The sequence below is a fragment of the Leucopleurus acutus genome (assembly GCF_964270905.1).
Source record: "Leucopleurus acutus genome assembly, chromosome: 3".
In the NCBI taxonomy this organism is placed as follows: domain Eukaryota; kingdom Metazoa; phylum Chordata; class Mammalia; order Artiodactyla; family Delphinidae; genus Leucopleurus; species Leucopleurus acutus.
In genome coordinates this window covers 140,907,930-140,931,839 of record NC_139145.1, presented here as the reverse complement: position 1 = coordinate 140,931,839, position 23,910 = coordinate 140,907,930, and the positions used below count along the sequence as shown (strand labels likewise).

At 41.3% G+C, this 23,910-nt stretch overlaps 1 protein-coding gene across 4 annotated transcripts in view; it reads left to right on the top strand.

Annotated features, from left to right (window-relative positions):
- Positions 1 to 23,910, top strand: part of GHR (growth hormone receptor) — a gene marked incomplete at its 5' end in the record, with an annotated part of 273,813 nt that overhangs the window by 147,503 nt on the left and 102,400 nt on the right. The window lies entirely within an intron of this gene.

Genomic DNA, 23,910 nt, shown 5'->3' with positions numbered 1-23,910 from the left:
TAGTTACCTGTTTTATATATAGTAGTATGTATATGTCAATCCCAACCCTCTTCCCCTCCCCTTTCCCCCTTGGTAACCATACGTTCGTTTTCTACATCTGTGACTCTACTTCTGTTTTGTAAATAAGTTCATTTGTACCATTTTTTAATCTTTTATTTTATTTTATTTTATTTTAATTTCTTTTTTGCGGTACACGGGCCTCTCACTGTTGTGGCCTCTCCCGTTGCGGAGCACAGGCTCCGGACACGCAGGCTTAGCGGCCATGGCTCACGGGCCCAGCCGCTCCGCGGCATGTGGGATCTTCCCGGACTGAGACACGAACCCGTGTCCCCTGCATCGGCAGGCGGACTCTCAACCACTGCGCCACCAGGGAAGCCCTGTACCATTTTTTTAGATGCTACATGTAAGTGATATCATTTGATGTTTGTCTTTCTCTCTCTGACTTAACTCAGTATGACAATCTTTATTTTCCCTAGGAAACAGGGTTAAGCAAGGGAAGCTGTCTCTTAGAAGCTCTTATATATCAATATTGATGTCAAAATAACTATTTTTGCATAAACAAACACATTCAGCTGATTTGGTGAACATTCTGTATCTCTATGGATATATATTGATTTATGTATGTGGCCCTGCCTATATTCAAGGTGCTGAGCACTGGGCAGCTGAAGAAGTCTGAGGCACTCTGACTTCAATCTTTCTTCCCTGATTGGATCCTGGACTTTACCTTGGTAGAGCTACCTCCTAAGGAGGTCACCTGTGCTTAAAGGGCCCCAAAAGGAGCATCCCTGCCAAGGGTATTTCTGAAGGTGACGTGCTGGAATGTCATGCCTGGGCCTAGAATTTAAAGTGAGGCCCTGAGGAAAGTCGTACACGTTTTCCACTTGTGGGGGAATTCCCTTTGCTGGAACGAGAAGGTGATTTCAGAGCCTTGATCCAAACCTTCCTTCCTCTTCTGAATTGAGTAGGCTCGTAACCATTCTTGAGGCTCTGAAATAGTGACAGATTTTCTTAATTGGGAATTCACCTGCTGGTTTCTGGAGGAGAGTTTTGAAATTCAGGGTTGAGAAGGGCACCAGGCAATAGAGAAGCCTAGACCAAGGGGTCATTTCTCTAGGCCAGCTTTCCTTCTCCCAGCCACCACCCAGATTGTACCTGACTCATCCTTAGAAAAACAAACAAACAAAAAAAACCTTGCAGTCCCCAAACTACATGTTTCTATTTAAAACCCTTGCTGTTGGGGAATTTTCCTATGTCTCTAGCCTAAATTTCTCTTCATGAATGATAAACATTTTTCCATTTGTCAGAATTTTGTCAGCATTTCGTCAGCATCTTGCCATGAAAATACCTTACATCTATTTATATTCTATCACTTTAGCTTTCTTTCCTTCTAGATCATAAATTCCCAGACTTTTCCAATGTGATCCCCATTTAGTGTCCATTTCTGCAGCCCTCACATCTCCACGTTATTTATTGGAATATGAGGCAGTCCTTGGAGTTGACATGGATTCCTAGATCCAGATAACTCCAGTCCCCACGCTCACTCTCATTCCCATACAGGTTAATGCCATTCTTAGTTTGGGAATCACAGTTTTGGGTTAAATAACCCTAAACCTTGTCATCATTTCTTGTAGCGCATCTCTCACATGCTTTCCTTTCATCTTTTCTAAAATGTAAAGACTAACATTGCATATATTATTAAAATAATGTCATGACCAGTGCTATCAGATAAAGCTGAAGTTTTCCCCCAAGCCACTGAGGGAGCAGTGCCAGTGATGGATTCCCTTTAGAGCAGCGGTCCCCAACCTTTTTGGTGCCAGGAACTGCTTTCGTGGAAGACAATTTTTCCACGGACAGGGGGTGGGGGGTAGTGGGGTGCTGAGGGAAGGATGGCTCGGGCGGTAACGTGAGCGATGGCGAGTGGCAGATGAAGCTTCGCTGGCTCACCCACAGCTCACCTCCTGCTGTGTGGCCCGGTTCCTAAGAGGCTGCAGACTGCTACCGGTCCGTGGCCCGGGGGTTGGGGACCCCTGCTTTAGAATGATCACTTTAGTAACAGTAGGTCCTAGAGCACACACACTGTAACTTTATAAACACCTTTCTTTTCTTACTTGGTAACCTACGTAGTAGAGCGGCAGTTCCCAGAGCTTTGTGTCTCCCGACCCTATTATATATTCCTCCAGATTATTGGACGCCTAAGAGCTTTCGTTTATGGGGTTTTATTGATATTTACTGTGTAAGAAATAAAATCCGAGAACTATTTAAACCAACACATAGCCGTTAGAGCGATGATATCATCCCATATCAGGTAGCCTCTGGAAGACTCCACAGTGCACTTGTGAAAGAGACAAACAGTAGTTTAGTATTATTATAATGATAATTTTGACTTTGTGACCCCACCAACATAGAATATTTTCATGACACCTTTCCCTAGAAAATTACAATCTAAGGCCCAAAATAAATACTAAAAAAAATGATGCTAAATTCTGGTTTAATGAAGCTTCCTGCAGTAAAATTTTAAAAAAAAAAGATTACGTAGAAGCTAAGATGATCCATTAGCCACTTGGTAGTGCCTACTCTCTTATCTTACTACCTGTGCTGGGGAATTGCTTTAGCTGATCTTCATTTTATAAGAAGCAGGCCTATGAAATGATTTACTGTAATCTTAGCAATGATGTAGAACACACTGTTCCCCTTTATTATTACCCATTGGAGAAATGCTGAATGCTATAGTAAAAACTGCTTGTACTCAGAATCTGGTGCGTGTTTATCTTATGGCCCCTGTAAATCTCACAACGGTGCTTTCTGCTCCGCTTTGCCCACCAGGAAGACAAGAGCTGAAAATCCAACTTATTATTCAGGGCCCTATGGCATTATTACTATATGGAATTTTCCCTGAAATTATCTTATTCCTTAGATCTTGTGTTTCCTTTGCTCTGATTTATTTTTCTTAATATGTTTCATTGTGTATTTGTTTAATTTCCAATGGGAATGAGTGAAAAAATGAGAAAGAAAGCTATGGATCCAGTGTAGAGGGATTGTTGGTGTGCCTAGAGTGAATGCAGACTAAGTAGGGTGAGCGGTTTAAAGTTCCCTTAATGAAATGGATCCTAAGTGGAGCTTAGGAGGAAAAGGAAGTAGGTTGCTGGAGACGCAGGTGTTTTACGTGCGAAATTGTCAGTAAGGAAGATGCAGCTGTAGAATGAGTGCGTGATATCCTGAGGGCAGTAAGGGGATCTGTCTGCCTGTGGTACCAGAGCTGATTGCCTTATTATGTTTTCATTTGATTGAAGAGACAGCTGAGGATAGGAACTGTGGAAAAGTCAAGTAACAGTTTCCTGTTAGGGAAGGATTCTCACTTCAGTTTCTAAAATAAATAAGAAGGTAGAGAATTAAAGGGGGAGAGGCCAGTTAAGAGAAAGTTCTGATGGTATATATATAAAATTAGAAAGGGCTAGCTAAACCCAAGTATGGAAAAAGCAGATGAGAGTACAAAACAGCTGCATTGTAGCCAGCTTTCGTCACCTGGTAGAGTTAACATTAATTCACTACTTATTGACTTCTCACCAGGTCTGCTTTATCCATCACTGTGTACAGAGCCTACCACGGTATATAGCACATAGTAGGTGCCTCATAAATGTTCTTAGATGAACGAAGTAGGTCCCTGCCTCCAAGGAAAATGAAAGGAAACAGGTAAATAAATAAAGTCAAATATGTCTAAATTGCTCTGAGAAGGTCTTCTAAAACAAGGAAAAGCAGCAATCTCAGCACAAAGGCTGGAGCAGAAGTCCATGGGGAGAGGGCAGTAGAAGCAGATGTGCAACTCCTGCATTGCCTTTTCACATTCCGGGGCAGCACATAAACAGTCTTGCAGAGCCCTTGGGCCGTGGGAGTTTTAAGTCACCTGATGAGCGAGGCACTGGCTCCTCCCCTGGTGTGATCAGGAGCCAGAGTACAGTAGAACTATCTGTGGGAACCTTGGCTCCAGCCTAGTCCTGCCGGCTTGGTGTTTGTGGTTGCAGGGAGCCCCAGCTTCTCTCCTGGCCTGATCAAGTGTCTGAGCTCTAGGCCTTCATGTTGAATACAATTGATTGCCTTAAGCATCAGGTAAGAACTCCTGCAGAGCTTTGCAGGAAGCCAGCTCCTTTTCTTGGAGGCCAGCTTGTAGGGGATCAGTCTTGAGCAAATGAGTCCTTCACTCTCAGCTCACCAGCCTGATTGGAAGGGTAGCCTTTAAGCATTGCCGCCCACGCTGCCAGTAACCTGTTCCACTCCAACCTGTAAGACTTGTGCGGCTGGTCAGCGACGTCACCATAGGACACTGTGGAGGATGTTTAGAAAAGGGTGACCACTCCAGGCTGTTAACTGAGTTCGGTCAAGGTAGATTGGCAAGGGCTATTTGCAGTGGAATGCTGGTAAATGTTGAACTGCTCTTGGTGGTGGGGAAAGAGAGAGAGAGGACGCAGTGAACTGTAGTATTTGCTGACTTCTGTGGTGTAAATACTCCTCCCCATGGCCAATTTCAAGCTACCAGGGTGACCAAAAGTAGCATTGGGAAGAGAGGCACAGCAGTCCCCATTATATAGTATTTCCACCAGACAAATGCAACAGACATAAATAACCTCAAGATCATAGAGAGTAATTAAATGTAGTGAAATAATTACGAAGTGATGGGTTTTAAGTCTTGATTACATTTGTTTTTAATATAATTTGTTTAATTTTAAGTTGATATAATTTAACTTTTAATAGTGCCTGTGTTTAATAACTAGCTCACACAGTTCCTGAAAATGTGACTACCAGCTCACTCCCATGAACTGATAAGAGCTGACTCCAGCACACCACTAGGTAAGAACAATCTGGAAGAAGTACTTTGCCCTGCCAAGAAAGGTGCTGACACTGGCATCCATGGTTCCTGTGCAGGGGCGGGGAGAGAGGAATAACGCGGTCCTGCAGCGCTGCTCCCAGGTCTCTTCCAATGGCCAGGGAAACCGTCATTCTGTAAGAAGAATGAGTTGTCCTGAATGGCTTGCTTAGCTTCAGGTCCTGGTATCCGTGGTTGATAGTCAGTTGCATTTACTGGATGGTGCAATGTCACAGGTTTGCCAGGAGGCTGGGAGGCCCTGAGAGCAGAGGGATGATGTTAGGAGACATTGGAATGATTGCCATACCTACCCGCGCCATGTCCAGTACTAAAGTGGGAAGCCTGATGACAATTCACAAGGACGCCACAAAAAAATTCGAACAACCTGGGTAAAAGTGTTTTTTGTTTGTTTTATTAATTAATTAATTTATTTATTTTTGGCTGCGTTGGGTCTTCATTGCAGTGCGCGGGCTTCTCGTTGCGGTGGCTTCTCTTGTTGCAGAGCACAGGCTCTAGGCACACGGGCTGCAGTAGTTTTGGCTCGCAGGCTCAGTAGTTGTGGCTTGCGGGGTCTAGAGCGCAGGCTTCGTAGTTGTGGTGCACCAGCTTAGTTGCTCCGCGGCATGTGGGATCTTCCCGGACCAGGGCTCGAACCCGTGTCCCCTGCATTGGCAGGCGGACTCTCAACCACTGCACCACCAGGGAAGTCCCTGTTTTATGGGGCTTTTTTTTTTTTTTTTTAGGGATTTAAGTGTAAGATAGTCAGTGTGCAGAAATGAAGAAGAAATCATTATAGCTCTGAAATGGGTCAAAGCAAAGTAAAGAAGGAAAGTTTGAATAAGGTCTTTAATGATGACTAGAGAAGACTGATCACTGAAGTGGGAAGGAAAGATTACAGAGTGGGTGTTCTTTGGCAGAGGAAGCAAGGCAGACAAAGCGTAGGAATGTGAAGGCACAGAGAGTGTTTCTGTATTGCCCAGGAGCCTACTTGGGTACCTGGGAAGGGGGCTGTTGTGGTCTGAATACTTATGTGCCCCCGAAATTCAGATATTGACCTTTCAAATCCCCAAGACAATGGTATTAGGACGTGGGCCTTTAGGGGTGACTAGGTCATGAGGCAGAGCCCTCACGATTGGGATTAGTGCCCTTATGAGAGGTCCCACAGTGCTCCCTCATCCGAGGAGAGACAAGAGTGGTCGAGGGGTTCGGGGCCAGGTGGTCAAGGGCATTTTTATGTCATGCTAAAGAGTTTCAAGTTTTTTCCTTTAGTAATAGAAAGACCTTAGAATAAGCAGAGGGCTGAAAGAATTAGGTATGTGGTTTTGAAAGAATTCTGGAGACACCCTTGGGCACCACTCTATTGCCTGGGGATCATGGGTAAAATTTCCCCAGTCAGTGGACAGGCCGCTGGGTACTGCTGGACGCTTTCTGTCAGGGCTTGGCCCTAACCTGTTCTTAAAGGGAATGTTTGCTCATTGCCAAAACAGTAGTCTTCATATCTAAAATTATTCTCCTCCTCTCCAAAAGGTAAATTAGAAAAGCAATATACCTTTAGTCAAGAGAATTAATCTTTCATCATTTAAGTAGCTTTTCACAGCAGCTACTCAAGTTTTAAAGACAATTTGATGCACATAAATGGCTATAAGCCCCCGGAACTCTCTTTATGCTTTCATCTTGAATTTATCGGACCCATCTTCTTCCAGTAATTCTAGAGTTTTCTTTGTCCTGTTGTCTTCAAGAAATATATTTCTGTAAATCTGGATTGAGAACTTGGAAAAATACACATAGCTGAAGTCTCTTAAAACCTTTATTTCTTTTTTAAAGAAAAATTACTTGAGTACATCTTAAAAGGAAAAACTTAAGAAAATAGGTATGTCAATGGAGTGTGCAGATATGAATGTGCAATATGAAAAGTATGTGTAGGCAGGAGCATCTGGAGAGCTCTTCTTCATTTAAAATCAGATTATCTGGCTCAATTTCAAAGCTCTGGGTTACTCAGTTTTGCAGTTCGAAAAACAATGTAAAGTTGAGTTATGGAGCTGTCTATGTGACCACTGCCAGGGGCAGTGAATGAAGCTATTCTGTAAGAGATCAATAGCTTTAGTGCAGACTGGGTCAGTGTCACATTCCTCACTGGACATAGTGACTATCTGAGATGGGTTTTAGGTTAAACTCCTTGACCCCAGCCTGGTCTTCTGCCTTGGGGCATAAACTGAAGTGTTTCCACATTCCTCCAGATGTCAGATCAGGCAGGAATTAGAAAAGCCAGCCAGCCACCAAACATCCTACTGGAGTTGGCCTCCGAGGGTGATGTGGACCAGAGCTTGAATCACAAAGCCCACAGCTGATGTCCCTAGGCCAGATGTTTTATGTCACCCAGGCAGCATTTCTGTAAAGTCAAATTGGTTAGTATCATTTAAAATCTGAAGGATTTAACAACAAAAAAGCAATTCTTTTTTTTTTTTTTTTTTGCGGTACACGGGCCTCTCACTGTTGTGGCCTCTCCCGTTGCGGAGCACAGGCTCCGGACGCACAGGCTCAGCGGCCATGGCGCACGGGCCCAGCCACTCCGCGGCACGTGGGATCTTCCCAGACTGGGGCACGAACCCGTGTCCCCTGCATCGGCAGGTGGACTCCCAACCACTACACCACCAGGGAAGCCCCAAAAAACAATTCTTATTTCTGACTTTTCTTTGACTAATTGGAAAAGGCTGGGTGGGCCTGCATTGTTAAAACAGTTGTCTGGAACTAAGTAGCCCTTGACCCTCTCAGATGGGGCAAACATTCTCTACTTGTCCATCCTACCCCCGCAGCTTCCTCCAGGCTGCTTTAGACATTTTTGCTACCCTCATAGCTTCAATAGGCCAAGGTCATATTTAAAAGATTGAATAACAGGTATTACATGGGCAGTCAGAAAGAACCAGGCTTGAGCACCAGGACAGAATCCTAGAACATGACTGTGCTAGGCTGGACATTACCCGTTTAGTTACTGGATCATAAAAAGGTTCAGGAAATCCCAGGGAAGGAACTGGGGAGGCACTTTGGGGAGTGGGGCCCTCAGGAGCTTGTGTTCGTAGCTTTTTACCAACTAGCATGGAAGTACAGGATGTTTATTAAGAGTACTCCTTAATCAATACCTGTGGAAGAGAGAGAAAGGAAACAAGAACAGCAGAGCAGGAAAAGGGCAGCATGAAGGTCTTTGTGCTGATGGAATCTCTATCTTGACTACAGTGATGGTTACCCGAATCTTCATGTGACAGAATGACACAGAACTCTACATATACCCTGTACCAATGTCAGTTTCCTGCGTTTGATACTCTCCCATAATTATGTAAGATGTAACTACCTTGGGGACATAGGTGAGGGATACAGAGGATCTTTCTGTATTATCTTTGCAACTCCTTGTGAATCCATAATTATTTCAAAAGTTAAAATTAAATCAAACAAACAAAAGGGGGGAAAAAAAGAGTGGGCAGAGCAGGAAGTTGAGCTGTGGAACAGGCCCAGGGACAGCCTCAGCTGACCCCATGGCGAGCTCAGGAGCTGGATGGCCCTTCATAATTGTTTCCCATGAGGGCAAGATAACCTGGCCTTTCTGCCCCAACACAGATCACTCAGTGAATATGGGAAGGGTCTTGCCCTTGGTGGAGGCTGCCCTCTACCGCCGAGGCAATCCCTAGAAGGGCTGAGAACTGAAGGCTGTTGGCCTAGAGCACCTCCAGCACCTGGTCCTTCATTGAAGGGGTCTGGACAGCACTCTGCAGTGGCCCCCATGACCAGCAGCTGTACCAGTGACCACAGATGAATATCAACCCTGCCTCTAGGCACAGGTTGTGACCCTGTCCTACATGGTACCCAAGGCTGTGCCTAAGTTCTTTGGACTGATTCAGAATCAAGCAAGTTCTGGCCTAAGAGAGCAGTTGGATGCCATACTCTTTACCCACTTTACTAACTTATCATTTAGTCACTACAGAATTTTTTTCATCTTCACATAGTATTAGATCATCAAACTGTTACCAGTCTGTGTCCAGAAATCTGAATCAACTCTTACTATATCTTATTGTAACCTCAAAAAAGAATGCTTTTTGAGAAGGACCAGAATCTTCCTTCTTTTGATGTCTTCCCTTTTCTCTCCCCTAGACCTCTAACTCTACTGTGTTAACCATACAAGGAATAATCAGATGTCTTCAGCTCTGGTTTGTACGATTGCTGGTGCGGCTTTTTACTTTTACTGATTTCATTTTGATCTATTCATGAGGATTGTTGATCCAGGCATTTGAAAAAACTCACTTCATTGCAAAAGGGATGTTAGGGACCTTGACCCAATAATAGATATATTTTTCTAAGTGGCTCTGAAGCAGTTGTCCCAAAGAAGAAATTATAGTCCCAAACACATCATAGGTTTGTTATTTTCCAAAATCTCATTAAAGAGTTAATGCAAGTGGAATTTTCCTACTACTCCCCTACCTTCTCTCATGCCTGACAGGATTAATGTCATTAATTGCTAAAGTCTAATCTGATTTATTACAATTCCGTATTAAAGATACATAATGTAATTGCCCTTAGGTGTCAAATACTAAGGAACTTGTTACTATTTTAGCTGTGCTGGTTCTTATCCTTTCTATCTTTCATTCAGCTTTTTATTCCTCTCATAAACATTTAATGAAAACTTATGTGTTAAAGGTGGTTTTTAATGGATTTGTAGCCCCAAAATGTTCTGTTTCTTGTCTTAAATTTTGAAAGAGGGAAAGAAACAAGCAAAGTATAAAAATAAGTCTGGGATTTATCAATAGTTAACTATGTCCTTAAACTCCAACTAGGTGTTCCATATTCTGCTAAGAGCTAGGAAGGATACAGCCATAAAAATCCTTACTCTGAGACAGTGTACAGTCTAATCAGGAAGAAAAGACTGACTCATATAAAAGCAAAATAACAAGGCACCATAATAAGTTGCTGAATGCTGTTGTAGTATGTAAGTGATGGTAGAATTCAGAAAACTGAAAGGGGACAGGGTAGATAAGAGTTGGTCAAGAAGACTGCATGGAAGAGAAGGATCTCACTTTGAGCATTAACGAAGGGGTGGGATGTGGAGAGAGAAATGGAAGAGACTCATTCCAGTATAGTAACACTATTAGAGGCACAGAAAGGTGAAAATAGCAGAGGCTTGATATGGATAAGAACTTACTGTTAACTTTCTCCTAAGAATTTCGAGTGTTGAAACCATCCAACACCTCACTCTACTTTCAAGATTTTCTGGCAAAGTGAAAGAGGCAAATATTTTTTATTGTTTTACAGCTGAGGTTATTGACTTTCTCAATTACAGTTTGGGCTGATCCTAATTACCTGCTGCTAACCTAGAAGAGTCAAGGAGTTAGGCATTCAGCATCAGAAGATGAAAACCTGTATTATCTGGCAGTGTGAACATGAGCAAATTGTTTAATCTGGTGAGCCCTGGTTTTCTCACCTAGGAATGGAAATGGGAGGCTTATTTATATTACTGGGTTATTGTGGCTATTAAGTTATATCAAAAAGTGTGGAAATTCTTTTTAAACTATTAAACAATGCGAATGCTAGTGTTTTGGTTACTCTCTCCACTAGACCACACTTTTATGTCATGGATTTAGATTCTTTTCATTAAAAAGTTAAGTGCAATGATTTTTGTTTTTTGTTTTAAAGATGAATATGGGGTTTCTTTAATTTTTTAATACAATTTTTGAAGGTTATAATCCATTTACAGTTATTCAAAATATTGGCTATATTCCCCATGTTGTACAATACATCCTATCTTACACCCAATAGTTGGTACTTCCCAACTCCTATATTGCCCCTCCCCCCACCCCCACTGGCCACCACTAGTTTGTTCTCTACATCGGTGAGTCTGCTGCTTTTTTGTTATATTCACTAGTTTGTTGTATTTTTTAGATTCCACATATAAGTGATATCATGCAGTATCTGTCATTCTCTAACTTATTTCACTTAGCATAATGCCCTCCAAGTCCATCCGTGTTGCTGCAAATGGCAAAATTTCATTCTTCTTTATGGCTGAGTAGTATTCCATTGTGTATACGTACCACATCTTCTTTATCCATTCATCTGTTGATGGACACTTAGGTTGCTTTCATATCTTGGCAATTGTAAATAATGTTACTGTGAGCATTGGGGTGCATGTATCTTTTCAAATTAGTGGTTTTGGTTTTTTGGATATATACCAGGAATGGAATTGCTGGGTCAAATGGTAGTTCTATTTATACTTTTTTGAGAAGCCTCCATACTGTTTTCCACAGTGGCTGCAACAATTTACATTCCCACCAACAGTATATGAGGGTTCTCTTTTCTCCACATCTTCGCTAACATTTGTTATTTGTGTTCTTTTGCTGATAGCCATTCTGACAGGTGTGATGTGATATCTCATTGTGGTTTTGATTTGCACTTCCCTGATGATTAGTGATGTTGAGTATATTTTCATGTGCCTGTTGGCCATCATCTGCATTTTCTTTTTGGGAAAAATGTCTATTCAGGTCTTCTGCCTTTTAACTGGACTGTTTTTTTGATGTTGAGTTGTATGAGCTGTTGATATATATTGGATATTGATCCCTTGTCAGTCATATCATTTGCAGATATTTTCCCCCACTTACTAGGTTGTGTTTTTGTTGGTGGTTTCCTTTGCTGTGCAAAAGCTTTTAAGTCTAATTGGTAACATTTGTTTATTTTTGCTTTTATTTACTTTAGGAGATGGATCCAAAAAAATATTGCTGTGGTTTATGTCAGAGAGAGTTGTGCCTATATTTTCCTCTAGGACAATAGTATCTGGTCATATATTTCGGTCTTTAATCCATTTTGAGTTTATTTTTGTATATGCTGTTAGAGAATGTTCTTATTACAGACTTTTACTTGTAGCTGTCCAGTTTTCCCAGCACCACTTATTGAAGAGACTGTCTTTTCTCCATTGTATATTCTTGCCTCCCTTGTCACAGATTAACTGACCATAAGTGCGTGGGTTTATTTCTGGGCTCTCTATCCTGTTCCATTGATCTGTGTGTCTGTTTTTATGCCAATACTGTAGCACAAAAACAGATTACTGTAGCTTTGTAGTATACTCTGAAGTCAGAGAGTATGATTCCTCCAACTAACTCTGTTCTTCTTTCTCAAGATTATTTTGGCTATTTGGGGTCTTTTGTGTTTCCATACAAATTTTTTACACTACCAGTAGCAACCATCAGGCTGCCATGAAATTTATTTAGTAAGGCTCAACTAGTATTTTTTTTTATTTTTGGAGTATAGTTGATTAACAATGTTGTGCTAGTTTCAGGTGTACAGCAAGGTGATTCAGTTATACACATCCATGTATCTATTCTTTTTCAAATTCTTTTCCCATTTAGGTTGTTACATAATATTGAGCAGATTTCCCTGGGCTATACAGTACGTCCTTGTTGGTTATCCATTTTAAATATAGCAGTGTGTACATGTCAATCCCAAACTCCCTAACTAGTATTTTTTAATGAAAAAGCATAGAACAGGAGAGTAAGATATATATTGCACTCTTTAGTATGGAAGATTATATCATTTATAGTAATGGTAGGTATCATTTAGTGGTACACAGAGACATAAGTGATGTATATATGGGTCAAATGTATATTTGTGGATTGTTGTCAAAAATTGAAAGCCCTAGTTATACTACAGTATTGAAAGTACAAAACATTCAGTCCTCATTTTTTTGAATCCTCAAGTTTAAACCAAAAAAACATTAGATTTCAGAGATAAGTTACACTATGTAACGAACACGAGATTATGATGAAATAGAGCATGGTACTACATATTCTGCATTTATTCTTATGCCTGTTGCTGAAACTCAAATTCTACCTTCACTTCTTCTACCCAGTATAGAAAGTAAAGGGTTGCTTCATTTGTTTCCATTAAAATCTACATGCCTAGAACCCATCCTGCACTATATTTTCTGGAAGCTATTTTTTTTCCTATTCTTTTTCTTTCTTTTTTTTTTATTGGAGTAAAATTGCTTAACAATATTGTGTTAGTTTCTGCTGTACAGTGAAGTGAATCAGCTATAAGTATACATATATCCCCTCCCTCTTGGACCTCCCTCCCCCTTCCATAACCATCTAGGTTATCACAGAGCACTGAGCTGAGCTCCCTGTGCTACACAGCAGGTTCCCACTAGCTAACTATTTTAAACATGGTAGTGTATTTATGTCAAACCTAATCTCCCAATTTGTCGCATCCTCCACTTACCCCCTCCCCATGTCCACATGTCCATTCTCTACGACTACATCTCTATTCCTGCCCTACAAACAGGTTATCTGTATCATTTTTCTAGATTCCACATAAATGCATTAATATACGATATTTGTTTTTCTCTTTCTGACTTACTTCCTCTGTAAGACAGACTCTAGGTCCATCCACATCTCAAAAAATGACCCAATTTCATTCCTTTTTATGGCTGAGTCATATTCCGTTGTGTATATGTACCACATATTCTTTATCCATTCATCTCTTGTTGGACATTTAGGTTGTTTCCGTGTCCTGGCTATTGTAAATAGTGCTGCAGTGAACATTGGGGTACATGTGTCCTTTTGAATTATGGTTTTCTCTGGGTATATGCCCAGTAGTGAGGTCTATTTTTAGTTTCTTAAGGAACCTCCATACTGTTCTCCATAGTGGCTGTATCAATTTACATTCCCACCAACAGTGCAAAAGGGTTCCCTTTTCTCCACGCCCTCTCCAGCATTTATCGTTTGTCGATTTTTTGATGATGGCCATTCCGACAGGTGTGAGGTAATACCTCATTGTAGTTTTGATTTGCATTCCTCTAATAATTAGTGATGTTCAGCATCTTTTTCATGTGTGTCTTAGCCATCTGTATGCCTTCTTTGGTGAAATGGCTATTTAGATTTTCTGCCCATTTTTTGATTGGGTTGTTTGGTTTTTGATATTGAGGTCCATGAGCTGTTTATATATTTTGGAGATTAATCCTTTGTCCATTGCTTCATTTGCTAATATTTTCTCCCATTCTGAGGGTTGTCTTTTCATCTTGTTTATGGTTTCCTTTGCTGTGTAAAAGCTTTTAGGCTTAATTAGGTCCCATTTGTTTATTTTTGTTTTTATTGTCATTACTCTGGGAGGTGGGTCAAAAAAGATCTTGCTGTGGTTTATATCAAAGAATGTTTTTCCTATGTTTTCCTCTAAGAGTTTTATAGTGTCTGGTCTTACATTTAGGTCTTTAATCCATTTTGAGTTTATTTTTGTGTATGGTGTTAGGGAGTGTTCTAATTTCATTCTTTTACAGTAGCTGTCCAGTTTTCCCAGCACCACTTACTGAAGAGGCTGTCTTTTCTCCATTGTATGTTCTTGCCTCCTTTGTCATAAATTAGGTGACCATATGTGCGTGGGTTTATCTCTGGACTTTCTATCCTGTACCATTGATCTATATTTCTGTTTTTGTGCCAGCACCATACTGTCTTGATTACTGTAGCTTTGTAGTATAGTGTGAAGTCAGGGAGCCTGATTCCTCCAGCTCCATTTTTCTTTCTCTTGAGAAAGAAAAATTTCTTTGGCTATTCGGGGTCTTTTGTGTTTCCATACAAATTGTAAAATTTTTTGTTCTAATTCTGTGAAGAATTCCTTTGGTAGTTTGATAGGTATTGCATGAATCCATAGATTGCTTTGGGTAGTACAGTCATTTTCACAATATTGATTCTTCCAATCCAAGAACATGGTATATTTCTCCATCTGTTTATGTCATATTTGATTTCTTTCATCAGCGTTTTATAGTTTTCTGAGTACAAGTCTTTTGCCACCTTAGGTAGTTTTATCCCTAGGTATTTTATTCTTTTTGATGAGATGGTAAATGGGATTGTTTCCTTAATTTCTCTTTCTGATATTTTGTTGTTATTGTATCCTTACCAAATTCATTGATTAGTTCTAGTAGTTTTCTGGTGACATCTTTAGGATCTTCTAGGTATAGTATCATGTCATCTGCAAACAGTGACAGTTTTACTTCTTTTCCAATTTGTATTCCTTTTATTTCTTTTCCTTCTCTGATTGCCATGGCTAGGACTTCCAAAACTATGTTGAATTATAGTGGCGAGAATGGATATCCTTGTCTTGTTCCTGATCTTAGTGGAAATGCTTTCAGTTTTTCACCATTGAGAATGATGTTTGCTATGGGTTTGTCATATATGGCCTTTTTTATGTTGAGGTAGTTTCCCTCTATGCCCATTTTCTAGAGAGTTTTTACCATAAATGGGCATTGAATTTTGTCAAAAGCTTTTTCTGCATCTATTGAGTTGATCATATGGTTTTTATTCCTTAATTTGTTAATATGGTGTATCACATTGATTGATTTGCATAATTAAAGAATCCTTGCATTCCTGGGATAAATCCCAGTTGATATGGTGTATGATCCTTTTAATGTGCTTTTGGATCCTGTTAGCTAGTATCTTGTTGAGGATTTTTGCATCTATATTCATCAGTGATATTGGTCTGTAAGTTTCTTTTTTTGCGATATCTTTGTCTGGTTTTGGTATCAGAGTGATGGTGGCCTCATAGAACAAATTTAGCAATGTTCCTCTGCAATTTTTTGGAAGAGTTTGAGGAGGATGGGTGTTAGCTCTTCTCTAAACATTTGACAGAATTCACCTGTGAAGCCATCTGGTCCTGGACTTTTGTTTGTTGAAAGATTTTTAATTATAGTTTCAATTAATACTTGTTATTTGTGACAAGTCTGTTTATATTTTCTAATCCTTCCTGGTTCAGTCTTGAAAATTGTACCTTTCCAAGAATTTGTCCATTTCTTCGTGGTTGTCCATTTTATTGGCGTATAGTTGTTTGTAGTAGTCTCTTATAATCCTTTGTATTTCTGTGGTGTCAGTTGTGATTTCTCCTTTTTCATTTCTAATTTTATTGATTTGTGTCCTCTCCCTTTTTTTCTTGATGAGTCTGGCTAATAGTTTATCAATTTTGTTTTTCTTCTCAAAGAACCAACTTTTAGCTTTATTGATGTTTGCTATTGTTTTCTTCATTTCTATTTCATTTATTTCTGCTCTGATCTTTATGATTTCTTTTCTTCTGCTGACTTTGGGTTGTCTTTGTTCTTCCTTCTCTAGTTGCTTTAGGCATAAGGTTAGATTGTTTATTTGAGATTTTTCTTGTTTCTTGAGGTGAGATTGAATTGCTATAACTTCCCTCTTAGAACTGCTTTTGCTGCATCCCATAGGTTTTGGGTTGTTGTGTTTTCATTGTCTTTTGTTTCTATGTATTTTTTTTGTCTTTTTTGATTTCTTCAGTGATCTCTTGGTTATTAAGTAGTGTATTGTTTAGCCTCCATGTGTTTGTATTTTTAACAGATTTTTTCCTGTAATTCATATCTAGTCTCATAGCGTTGTGTTCAGAAATGATACTTGATATGATTTCAATTTTTGTAAATTTACCAAGACTTCATTTATGACCCAAGATATGATCTATCCTGGAGAATGTTCCATGAGCACTCGAGAAGAAAGTGTATTCTGTTGTTCTGGGTGGAATGTCCTATAAATATCAATTAAGTCCATCTTGTTTAATGTATCATTTAAAGCTTGTGTTTCCTTTTTTATTTTCATTTTGGTTGCTCTGTCCCTTGGTGAAAGTGGGGTGTTAAAAGTCCCCTACTATTATTGTGTTACTGTCAGTTTCCCCTTTTATGGTTGTTAGCATTTGCCTTACGTATTAAGGTGCTCCTATGTTGGGTGCATAAATATTTACAATTGTTGTACCTTCTTCTTGGATTGATCCCTTGATCATTATGTAGTGTCCTTCCTTGTCTCTTATAACATTCTTTATTTTAAAGTCTACTTTATCTGATGTGAGTATTGCTGCTCCAGCTTTCTTTTGATTTCCATTTGCATGGAATATCTTTTTCTATCCCTTCACTTTCCATCTGTGTGTGTCCCTAGGTCTGAAGTGGGTCTCTTGTAGACAGCATATATATGGGTCTTGTGTTTGTATACATTCAGCCAGTCTGTGTCTGGAGCATTTAATCCATTTATATTCAAGGTTATTATCGATATGTATGTTCCTATTACCATTTTCTTAATTGTTTTGGGTTTGTTTTTGTGGGTCTTTTTCTTCTCTTGTGTTTCCCGCCTAGAGAAGTTCCTTTAGCATTTGTTGTAAAGCTGGTTTGGTGGTGCCAAATTCTCTTAGCTTTTGCTTATCTGTAAAGCTTTTGATTTCTCTGTTGAATCTGAATGAGATTCTTGCTGGGTAGAGTAATCTTGGTTGTAGGTTTTTCTCTTTCATCACTTTAAGTATATCCTGTCACTCCCTTCCGGCCTGCAGAATTTCTGCTGCATATTAGCTAATAACCTTATGGGGATTCCTTTGTATGTTATTTTTTGCTTTTCCCTTGCTGCTTTTAATATTTTTTCCTTGAATTTGATTTTTGTTAGTTTGATTAATTATGTGTCTTGGTGTATTTCTCCTAGTGTTTTTCCTGTATGGGACTCTCTGCACTTCCTGGACTTGGGTGACTATTTCCTTTCCCACGTTAGGAAAGTTTTCCACTATAATCTCTCTGAATATTTTCTCAGACCTTTTCTTTTTCTCTTCTTCTTCTGGGACCCCTGTAATTCGAATGTTGGTGCTTTTAGTGTTGTCCCAGACGTCCCTGAGACTGTCTTCAATTCTTTTCATTCTTTTTTCTTTATTCTGCTCCTCGGCAGTTATTTCCACCATTCTGTCTTCCAGCTCACTTACTCGTGCTTCTGCCTCAGTTATTTTGTTATTGATTTCTTCTAGTGTATTTTTCATTTCAGTTATTTTGTTGTTCGTCTCTGTGTTTGTTCTTTGGTTCTTCTAGATCTTTGTTAAACATTTCTTGTATTTTTTCAATCTGTGCCTCCATTCTGTTTCCAAGATTCTGGATCATCTTTACTATAGTTACTCCAAATTCTTTTTCAGGTAGGTTGCTATTTCCTCTTCATTTATTTGGTCTTGTAGGTTTTTACCTTGCTCCTTTATCTGTGACATATTTTTTTGTCATCTCTTTGTTTTGTTTTGTTTTTGGTGGCTGGATTATGTTTCTGTCTTACTGGTTTTTGGCCTGAGGCTTCCAGCACTGGAGTTTGTAGGCTCTTGGGTAGAGCTGGGTCTTGGTGCTGAGATGAGGACCTCTGAGAGACGTCACTCCGATGAATAGTCCCTGGAGTCTGAGGTTCTCAGTTAGTCCAGTGGTTTGGACTCGGAGCTCCCACTGCAGGAGCTCAGGCCCAACCCCTGGCTGGTGAACCAAGATCCTGCAAGCCATGCAGGGTTCAAAAAAAGAAGAAAAGGAGCAGAACAATAACAAAGAGTAAAACAATAAGGTTAGAAAACTAACTGATGTGTTAGAAAGAATAAAAAAATAAAAATATAGATGAAACAACAACTGGAAGGTAAACCGGAACCACAATAGTAAAAAAGAGGAGGAAAAAAAACCCAAAAAGGCCTTGGCTGTGGGGCAGGGCTTAGGCAGGGGCAGGGTTTCGGCAGTTGGCAGGGCCTATACTTAGGACCCACAGGGCTGGAGAAGGCCCTGGGGGTGGTGGGGGGTGGGGCTTAGGCTCATGGTAGCAGGATAGGCCCAGGCGTGCCTCTGGCCTTGGAGCATGGAGGACCAGGTCCAGGACCCCAGCAGGCTCACTGGGCCCAAGTGGGCAGGGGATATGCTTGGTGTGTCCCTCTCCAGCCTCTGATCCCAGAGGGCCCCCCTCCCCATTGGCCTCTCTTCTTCCCCCCCACTCCTATGCCTGTAGGACCAACGCAGCCCAGAGGGGGCCTTGGAGGGCAGGGGACCTGGCCTGGGAGCCCAGCAGGCTTTCCAGGGCTGAGTGGGTCGGGGAAATACCTACTGCATCTCTCCTGATTCTCAGGTCCTGGAGGGTGCGCCCCCACCATGGCCTCTCCTCCTCTTCCCCCCTCTTCCCTCCCTCTTTCCCATGTCCCTAGGACCCATGAGGCTGGAAGGGACCCCAGAGGATGGAGGACCAGGTCCGGGAGCCCAGCAGGCTTCCTGGGGCCCGAGTTGGTGGCAGAAACACCCACCGTGCCTTCCCTGATCCTCTGGTCCCAGATGACCCCTCCCACCCACCTCTCCTCTTCTCCCCCTGCCTCCCTCCTATGCCCCTAGGACCAACTTGGCTGGGAGGAGGCCTCAGAGGGCGGAGGACCCAGCCCGGGAGCCCAGCAGGGTTCCTGGGGAGGATTGGACAGGTGCGCTCCCCCTAATCCTCCGAGCCCCCAAGGGTCCCTCCAGGTATGGGAACCCCTCTCCCCTCCCAGACACCCCTCAGGGGCTCCAGTCCTAGCTAACCTCCACTTCTCCTCCCCTCTCACTCCCCACCACATCCTACATGGTCTCTCAAGGGTTCCTCCTATCTCCTTGGGCATCAAGGTCCCCCACCAGTGTCCAGCAGGCTCCCTAGTTGTGGGGAGACACGAACTCTGCATCCTCCCCCACCGCCATCTTGACTCTGCCCTCCCAAAAGTGGTTTTTCCATTTTTTGGAAGCTTTTAAGTTGCTTATTTTTGAAAACTCTCAATCAGAATTGTGAAATCAAACAATAAAACTCAGTATGTATAGAAATCCATTTTATCAGTCTAGGTCCAGGGAGGAAAGAGATGGCATATGCAAAGAGTCTAACTAGAGAGAGTGTAATGTTGTGTATCTTTACAAGAGAGTCCACAGAGTTAACGAAACCAATTCATGGTGAAGGACCCAGAGCTAGCAATAGCTGAGAGCCTTTACTGCCCCGTATCTACCTGAGCAAGGGGAGAAAACAGCATTCTAGATCCCAGGTGGGACACAGAGTAGTAGGAGAGGAGCCATGTGACCAGAGCTGTCATGGTGGAACACAGTCTCTGCCAGAAACAGAGAGAAGCAGAGAGGGGGACTTTAAAACTATTTTTGATGCAAATAACAGAATATCCCGTTAATAGTGGCTCCAGCCATATGGACATTTACTGTTTACTTAAATTTAGAAGTGGTTTCGGGTTTGGTTAGGCAGGTTAAGGATGTCATCAGGCTTTTCTTGGGTTTCTGCTCCACCCCTAGTGTGATGGCTTTTTGGCTTCATGATTGTCACTGCCTAATAGCCAGACGATAGCTAAAACTCCAGACATCACATACATATTCAAGGCTTGAAGATAGAACAGGTAATGGTGTCAGCAAGCGTTTCTTTTGCACCTTGTCCATTTTTTAAGGCATCTAAAGGTTTTCCAGAAGTCTTCAGCCAACTTCCACATAAGTCTCTTTAGTCAGAACTTTTTCACCTGCCAGCTCCAGTTGCAAAGGATGTCATAAATGTGAACATCTGGCAAAGGTGAATGGGATATCTTAACTGGTTTAGACTAAACCCAATGTAGCCATGAGTTGGGGTCATTTGGTTCCTAACTGTTGGGTAACCAACCAATGGTGTCTGCCCACAGGAACTTCTTTTTTTTCACATGTGGCTTGCTGGAATTGTAATTGGATTGCATTGAACCTATAGATCAATTTAGAAAAAATCGATAACAATATTGAGTCTTTCAATTTATGAACATGGAATATCTGTCCATTTACTGAGGTCATCTTTAATTTTTCTCCAGGTAAGTTTTATAGTTTTCAGTGTCAAGGTCTTGCACACCTTTCAACAGATTTATTCCTAGGTATTTAATATTTTTCATGCAGTTACAAATAGTATTGTAGGTTTTTTTAATTTATGAAATTTATTCTCTTATATAAATTATGTATTTCTCTGGGCAGACAGCCTTCACCTTATTGCACTAACAGCACATCTGTAATACCAAGCTACAGGACACGTCTTAACAAGGTCTGTATTCAATGTAGCACTTGTCTACCGGGCACTGTAGAGGAGGATGAGGAAAAGCCAGGATCCAGCTCAGGTGAAGAAGGGGGAGGGGGCAGTGTGTCTCCGCTCTGACAGTTGGTTTTCTCCTGGGAAGGGAACATTCAAAGTTATGTCTGGATTCTGGAAGTGGGAGGAGATCTTGGAGGCTGAGAAGCCCAATGCAGCACTGCAGCTCGGCTCCACAGGAACTTCTTAAAAGAACCTAAGGTAAAGAATAAAGTACCCTGATTGAGTTCATAGGCGCAACAACTTCTAGATCACAGGTTCAAAGAAGGAAATAAATTAGTAGGTTAGAAGGACACACAATTGGCCAGATTCATTTCTGTTCTATTGTTGTGAAAACAGTCATTTTTTGCTTTCTCGAGATTAATGCTTTTGGCCAGATTCATTTCTGTTCTATTGTTGTGAAAACAGTCATTTTTTGCTTTCTCGAGATTAATGCTTTTCAGATAGCATTTGAAATCTCAATCTCCTTTTCTGTAATTCAAAATCACCTTTAACATCTGTGTTCTCTGTCATTTGGTACAGTGCTCAAGAAGGGAAAATAATAGGCCAGTGACTAAGAAAAACCTTGGAAGACGAAGTGGCCTTAGTGATTGTCACTAAAATGCAAACATAGCTTGAAATAGTAAAGCAGGAGGCATGAAAGCTCTTCCAGGGCTCTCAGGAGGGCCTTGAAGGGCAGGAAGTGGAATATTATAAGTATGTGATAAGAGTTACTCTTCTTATTTTATTCATGTGGCAGTGGGGGAGAAAGAAAATTCTAAAGCAAGAAGACCAGACATAAATCATAAGAGTGTAGAGGAAATGTGAGGACAGCATGTTCAAGGGGAAAATGAAAAGTAAAAGAGTAAATCCTGGGCTTCCCTGGTGGCGCAGTGGTTGGGAGTCCACCTGCCGATGCAGGGGACGCGGGTTTGTGCCCCGCTCTGGGAGGATCCCACATGCCGCGGAGCGGCTGGGCCCGTGAGCCATGGCCGCTGAGCCTGCGCGTCCGGAGCCTGTGCTCCGCAACGGGAGAGGCCACAACAGTGAGAGGCCCGTGTACCGCAAAAAAAAAAAAACAGCAAGTCCTGAATGCCAAGATTAGCTATGTTCTCCCAGCCACTGGGTCCTCCTTGGCAAGCACCCCACTGGCAATGAGGCCAACCTGAGCCTGAACCCCTCTAGTCCTTGAGCCTCTCTTTTCATTTCAAAGCTTGACAACTTCTTTACCCAGAGCACACACTTCACTCTTAGGAGAAGAAACAAAGCTAAGTGGCTCATCAGCTCATGACACAATGTTTGGGGACCTCTGCAGCAGCTTGCTAGTGGCTGACCAGTTGAAATTTATTTTTCTCAAGCTGTTGTGATTCTGGGAATGTAAGGTTTGGCTGCTCGGTTAGCCTGAGTTTTCTGAGATGCAGACCTTGTGCAAGGGATTTACTGGGAGATTAGCTATACAAGAGATTTATGAGAAGAAATGCTTGTGAGGAAAAAGGAGGAAGGAACTAGAGGGGACTGGGAGAGCTGCAGACTACAGTGCATTTCTGACCCCTGTGAAGAAGAAATACGTGAAGGAAGGAATGAAAGAAAGGGAAGGAGGGAGATAAGAGAGGGAGGGAGGAAGGAAGGGAGGAAAGGAAGAAAAGAGGGAGGGAGGGAGGGAAGAAAGGCCTTAGACAGTAGTACAAGGCTAGGAAAGTTTTGGCAAAGCCAACACAGGGAGTCTTCAAGCCAAAGCCACCTGACAGAGGAATCCCCCCACCCCCGACCCCCGTCCCAGGAATGGGCCTGCCATTGCATCTTTGTCATGCTAAGTCATTGGCTGGATGGGTTTCAGAGCACAGCAACTGAGGGCATAGGCCAGTTATGCTTTCTGCAGTAGGAGATCTGGGAGATGGATTTTTATGGCCACCAGAACCTTTCAGGAGCAACAGGTCGTACAAGCAATATTTGGAGATGTGTTAGCTTTCAGATGAAGAAATACATTGATGAAGGCCCTTTATTAACTATTACATTCATTTTCAATATCCATATTCAACAGTCGTCTCATTTCTTAAAGAATTTTCAATGCTTTTTCCTTATCTTTACATATGCGATCTTATACCCCAGGTTTTCTGAAACAGTCCATTTACAGATTGTCCCGCTGGCCCAGCATCTAAATAATAAAGTCCAAGTTTCCTTAGCTTGGAGTTCAGTCTCCCACAATCTAGTCCCAGCCCACCTTCCAACCTTAATTATATACCGTTTCACTTTACCTTGTATTTCAACTCTTTTGAAACATTTGCTGTGTCCTAAATGATTCTTGTTTATCCACTGTTATCGCTTTGCTCAAATTGTTTTCTCAACTAGAATTTATTCATATGTTTAGTGTGCCCCTCCCGTGGGTTGAGCCCTAGATTTAGAACTAGATATACGTTAGGGAACAAAACAGATGTGGTTTATACCCTCTTGGAACTTTGAATCTAGTGGAGGAGCAACAGATAATAATCAGGTCAATAGACAAATACATGCTTGCAAATCATGTAAGAGTGTCAGAAGTAAAAGAACGGGATACTCTGACGGAATTAGGGAAGGGTTCTACTTTGATAGAGTGGTCAGAGAAGAGATGGCATTTAAGCTGAAATTTGAATGACGATAAACATGTAGTTACATAAAGAACTTAGTCTTTGTAGGTACAAATCCCATCATCTTCAAGACTTCATGGTCTACATGAAGTCTTTCCTGACCCTCTTCATCAGATTTTTCAACCATGTTAGCCCTTTGTTACGTACATCTTGCATACATTATATATATATATATATATATATATATATATATAATGTTGTAGGTTATACTATATTTTTATGTTTGCCTCATCTTTCCTATCAGACTATAATCTTTTTGAAGTTTTGATAACTCATCTGATTTCTTTCTGTCTGTGTATCTAGCATGGTATTTAGGATAACACTCTTATCGCAACTAACAAACACTTCGTGTATGAACGAATAGTGTCCCCCCCCCCTTTGCAAGTTTCCCCTTTCTGACATTTATATGAATTCTAAAAGGACACGGAGACTTCATACAGTAGTTGAAAAACGCCCTTCACCTAGTCAGAGAGTTCTGAACTTCAACCAGAAGCAAATCTGTAGCAGTTAAGACCCTTTCTGTTGAGGCAAATGCACTATAGATTCTTTCAGGATAGGATTTTGT